This window comes from Cucumis melo, unplaced genomic scaffold, assembly GCF_025177605.1.
Source record: "Cucumis melo cultivar AY unplaced genomic scaffold, USDA_Cmelo_AY_1.0 utg000470l, whole genome shotgun sequence".
Classification (NCBI taxonomy): domain Eukaryota; kingdom Viridiplantae; phylum Streptophyta; class Magnoliopsida; order Cucurbitales; family Cucurbitaceae; genus Cucumis; species Cucumis melo.
This window is the reverse complement of record NW_026124010.1, coordinates 22,501-28,593: the sequence shown is the minus strand read 5'-3', so window position 1 is coordinate 28,593 and position 6,093 is coordinate 22,501. Positions and strand designations below refer to the sequence as shown.

The 6,093-nt window shown below is 29.5% G+C and overlaps 1 non-coding gene across 1 annotated transcript; it reads left to right on the top strand.

The window, feature by feature from the left end:
- Positions 1-1,556: 1,556 nt before the first annotated feature.
- Positions 1,557-1,644, top strand: TRNAS-GCU (transfer RNA serine (anticodon GCU)). Its single transcript has one exon. It is a non-coding gene; the product is annotated as a tRNA-Ser (tRNA).
- The last annotated feature ends 4,449 nt before the right edge of the window (positions 1,645-6,093 follow it).

Genomic DNA, 6,093 nt, shown 5'->3' with positions numbered 1-6,093 from the left:
TAAGATAAGCGGATAGCGGGAATCGAACCCGCATCGTTAGCTTGGAAGGCTAGGGGTTATAGTCGACGTTGATTCATCATTTTGAACTGAACGTCTCTAATTCAAAACCGAACGTGAAACTTTGGTTTCATTCGGCTCCTTTATGGAAGATGGATAAATTCCTAAATTTATAAGATGTAAACAAAAAAAAATACCATCCATAACATCTATGTCAGCCTTTCCGTCTGAATGCATTCAAAAGGACCCGCTTTATAGATGATCCCTATACAAGAGGAGATTATAACAATCTTTCCAGTTATTTATTTCGTTCCCTATTTCTATTTAATATAATCCTTAGGAAAAGTATTTTGTTTCCGCCGAGCTAAAAAAACGATGTCGACGTCTCTAGTAAACCAAAGACATTGTTTAATAGCTATTTTGTTTTGCTTCAATCTCCCTTATACAAAGAAAAAATTGAAGATTTAGTTACGATTAGAAAAAATTCCACCTTTATCCATGGATCCCTTATTCCTTCAATTGGAAGTATTGATCCAATTCAATAAAATTATGTTTCGTAATTTCATGATCCAATTTTTTCAATTTAGAACATATTTTTGGATACAAATCACGAGAATTTTTATTTTTCCTCGAATCTTTCATCGAGAGGTAAAGGATTAAATCCTTTTAAGAAATAAAGTTTTTGATCGGAATATTAATCAACCCGAAGGATCCCTTAACTATTAAGGGATTAATAGAACGAATCGCACTTTTACCACTAAACTATATCCGCTACAATGCAATTATTGTATATAAATGGACCTTTTGTCGAAGACGAAAATAAGTCGTATTAATAAGTAATAAAAAGATCGGATCAGAAAATAATCATGAAAATTTGAGCGTTGACGTATTTTCATCAGGGCCACTAATGAGATTAGGAAAAGAGGACTCGTTTTAATTAACTAATTAACAAGTTTTTTATTCTAGTAAAGTACTAAAAAATAATAATAAGAAATCGAACCTTGATTCTATATCATCTTTTTCTGTATCATAGGAATTGAAATAATAAATCTTCTTAGGATTCTTGTTGTTTCTATTTTTTTTTTTTTTCAAAAACATTTTCAAATCAAATAAATAATTTGATCTACGATTTATTGGAACAAAAAAAGCCCGGCTAGGTACTGACCAGGCCAGGCCGTGGAACTAAAAATAAAAAGAAAAGGGCTTTTCGGATGAAATAAACTAAAAAAGGTACTTTCTTTTTATTTATAAATATTTTTATGAATCTTTAATATATTGGTATTATTTATATATTAGGATTGAAGATATCTCTTCTTTTGAGCCCTTATCTAATGAAATCTAATTTATCTAAATGGAATTCCTAATAAAAAAAAGTTTTTATCGATTTGATAGATATCCATCGATATATCTAGATAATTATCTATATCAATATAATGAAATTATATATCTATAAAGGGGTAGATAAAGATAATAAAGAGAGATAAAGAAGGGCTTTTTTCAAGCCTTTATTTTCTATTTTTTATACAATGTATCATAGTAATTATCCTTTTTCAATTTGGGGAGAGATGGCTGAGTGGACTAAAGCGTCGGATTGCTAATCCGTTGTACGATTTTTTTGTACCGAGGGTTCGAATCCCTCTCTTTCCGTTTCTGTCAATTACTTGGTATTTTTTTATAGTTGAGGAAAGATGTGGAATAGATAAAATGTTAAGAACATTTCAAAATCAAGCAAGGAAAAAAAATCTGATTTTGTTATTCTTCACGCCCCGGATTACGTCCCGGGTCATTAGATAGGAATCCGAAAATGAAGAGAGAAACAAAGAATATTACTACTGTATAAACAAATAGTTTGAGAGTAAGCATTACACAATCTCCAAGATCATTTTTTTTTTTAAGAGAATAGATTCTCTATTTTAATCTGGTTTGACACCAAGAAATGCAGTGAAGTTATTTCTATAAATAGGAAAAAATTTTAAGAGTTGAGTCCTTGATTACTCAAAATTGGATTTCATACCCACAATTCTATATTGTGGGGGACTCGAAGAGGGTCGTTCAAAGGAAAAAAGTAAGAATAAGAAAATGAGAGTGATCCAGATTTATCATAGCTATAGAATAATTTCAATATTGGATTCAACTTAAAGCTTCAGACTGTATGTACAACTTATCTGATCTTATAACTAGTTAGAATCTTTTTTTTTTTTTTTCTAGTAAATCATGAATTTGTCTCGGACAGTATTAAAAATATTATCGAAAGCTTACAGCAGCTTGCCAAACAAAAGCTAATAGAAAAAAGAATAGAGGTATTACTGGCATAACATCTACTATTGGATTCAAAAAAGCGTAGGCCTCGGGCAATTTGGCGACGAAAAAACTACTTGAATAAAGGAAAGAATTAAGACAGATACCGATGAAACTTAAGATATTAAGCATAACAATTTTTTTTTCTTTGTTCTTGAAGATAATTGTATTTCTTTTGATTTGATTGAGTTATTAATCCCCTATTATTGCTATGATATAAGGGATAAGGGAAAAATTAATAACATAAAGTAGGTCAAAAAACCTTTCTTTGATTTGAACTCAGCCAATCAAAAATCCTTCAATTCTCAAATAAAACGAGAATAGAAGAAATCCTACTTTCATACAATATCTTAATGGAATTATATGTAATGATCAATAAATTGAGTTTAATTGGATCTATAAACGTATCAAAATCTGAGCAACAATCTAATTTATTCTATAAATATTTGTACTGGAATTGACGACTAAGCACTACCAATATTAGTGTTTATTAGTGTTGAATATAAATGGGGCGTGGCCAAGTGGTAAGGCAACGGGTTTTGGTCCCGCTATTCGGAGGTTCGAATCCTTCCGTCCCAGAGTATGCGTATTATTATTATATATAATAATAGTATATTATAAGATATATGGAAAAATATTCGATATCAGACTATAGATTGCCGTTTTAAACAACCTTATGCTTAAGAGTCTAAATATAGATCGAATGTGATTGTTCTTTATTATTTTCTTATAATGATGCATTTCAGAAATGCGAAAGCCTCTATTATTCTCTATCTCTTAAATGGTTTGTGAAACCCGAGTATTTTTTTTCTGTGGATTTCTGAATTATAAACACGAAGGTCTTGTGTTTTTGGCACTAATGGAATTGAATTAATGGTCTTAAGAAACTTAAGACCTATTTAGGGTTTAGGGTACTAAATTTTAGAGTCAAATAAAAAAAAATAGGTAGGAACAATCGTTTACTCTAGATCTGTTTGACTTTCGCCTTATACAAGATAGTCTAGCACCTCCGAAACTAGTCCAGTCCCCCGTAGGATCCTTTTTTTATTTATGATGCATCTACTCGATCTAATTGGGGGTAGATAGGAGTTAATCCATAACGGAAGATATCAATTTGAATATCTGCCCGAATCTGATTAACAAAGAATCAAGTTACATATGTAACATATTATGTATTTCTTTTCACCTCATTTTTTCGTATGTTTGTCTGTAATGAATAATTGTAAATCCAAGTAACAATTCATACATCTTTTTCACTTTATTTTAAGGAAAGATTATTGAGTCTCTTAAGTTAAATAAACTAGGCAGAAAATGCTGATATGTATGTATTGTTATTATCTATTTTTATCGTTTTATTTCTTTTTTTTTTTTTTATTTTAGATCTATCTAATTGATGGGTTAATCCCGAATATACATTTATTTATCATAATCAAATGTAATAAATCCTTTACAAAAATTTATTCAAATAATATTATAATATAATATTTAGGTAGTAAATTTTCAATCAAGTAAATCTTTTTAATTATTTCTTATGAGTCCTTGGTACTCGAAGAAGTGTTAAACTCGTGAATCCATTCTATGAAGAAATTGAAAAATGGAGATTCTTAATTATTCGTAATTAATTATTTCTTAATTGATTTTATAGAAATTTCAAAAAATCTCTCTCTATCTAGAAAATATCTATATATAGAGAAATAAATATTGCACTCATACAAAAAAATGTTATTGATACAATATATACAATAAAATATGGGTTTCAATAAATTGAAGTATTGCTAAGACTTTTTCAAAAACTACCCATGTCATAAGAGTATAGATTACTATGGACCAACTAACCCAATGACTATACATGATTCCATAAATGAATCAATTACATACCAGTTCCAAGAAATTAGAGGTTATGGTAAAACTTCGTTTAAAACGATGTGGTAGAAAGCAACGTGCGACTTGAAGGACATGATCCACTGTGGATTCTTACACCCACCATTTTATATTATATAGGAATGAAGATGCTCTTGACTCGACATAGTTTGTTCGGTTGCACTCGAGCTCTTTTTTTTTTTTAGGGTTTTTGATGTAAATAGTACATGATGGAGCTCGAGTAGAAAGTATTGATTCATTTATCAAGGGCAGAGATCTAGGGTTAGTGTCAATCAATAAGTTAAAACTACTTCGTAAGTATAGGTTCGGTATACAAATCGAAAGGATCCAATTCGAACAAGTTTCAAATTCAAACATCAAATTGGATTAAAAGTGTATCACACGAGAATCCATTATTTATATGATTCTTTGATAAAAAGGAAATCAAAAAAAATGGTATGTTGCTACCATTTTGAAACGATTAAAGATCACCGAAGTAATGTCTAAACCCAATGATTCAAGGAAAGGATAAAGGATCCCGGAACAAGTAAAAATCTTTTTCAATTGTCTCAATAACTAAACTAGATCAGAATGAAGAATCGAAATAGATTCTAACGGAGACAGGCAAAAATAAAGAGGTTAGAGACCGCTCAATAAATGAAATGCTTAAGCTTAAGGGTTTTTTTCCTTTGCGTGAGAGTTATCCAACTTGAGTTATGGGGATAAGAATGAGTTTTTTTTTTCAAAAGAAAAACAAAAGAATAAGAAAAAAATTTTTAAATCATAGTCTAATTGATTTAATAATCTATAGATCTATTTGACATTAATTAGAATTCTATACATAACTTTGAATTTCCTCGAGCCGTACGAGGAGAAAACTTCTTATACGGTTCTGGGGGGGGTACTTAAAATTTACATCTATCCCAATGAGCCGTTTATCGAATCATTGCAATTGATGTTCGATGCCGAAGAGAAGGAAGAGATCTTCGTAAAGTGGGTTTTTATGATCCGATAAAGAATCAAACCTATTTAAATGTTCCTGCTATTCTATATTTCCTTGAAAAGGGTGCTCAACCTACAGGAACTGTTCATGATATTTTAAAGAAGGCAGGTGTTTTTACGGAACTTCACCTTAATCAATAACCGAAATTCCATTTTTATTAATGAAATAAAAAAACGAGGGTGTGATAACTTAACTTGTATATAGCTTTGACTAACCTTTTCTTTAGTATTTCCCCCTCTCTCTTGTTCTATTCATACTATACACTTATTACCTTAAAATTGCGTCTTCGCTAATGAAAAAATCGATTTTTATTTTATTGATATAAATTGATCTAAGATGAATAGAAAAAAAATATATCGGGTTTATTCAATCCACCAAACCCGATATATTTTTTTCTACTTCTTCCTTAATTTCTTCTTTCGCCTACATCTTTTATGTCTATCTATGTTGATTATCTCTATAGTGCCAATCTAAGTACGTAGTTTTTTTTAATTCTTTTCTATTATTTTAATAGAATTTATTATTATTAGAATATTTTCTCTTATTCTATTTTGTTAACTTTATCTAGTTAAATATAGTTATTCAACTCAAATTGTTATTTCCATTTGTTTTTTATTCATTTATAATTCTTTTGTTTTGTCCATTATAGGCGTTTTTCATTATTCACATTAATATTGACAACAGTGTATCAAACAAATATAATCCGATTGTGTATAAATGAAGCTAGTTATCTCCCTTTCATGACCCTTGCTTTTCACGCACATGATGGTCTCATTGTATTTTTTGTGATACAAAAAATTACTTTTGTGTAAGTGATATAAGAAGTTTTTTTTATTGCAATATTTTGATTACGTCATCTAATTTCATTTCTTTTGTTATTTTGATTCCGATTGTATCTACACAGAAAAATTTTTCATATTTTGGGGTTGCTAACT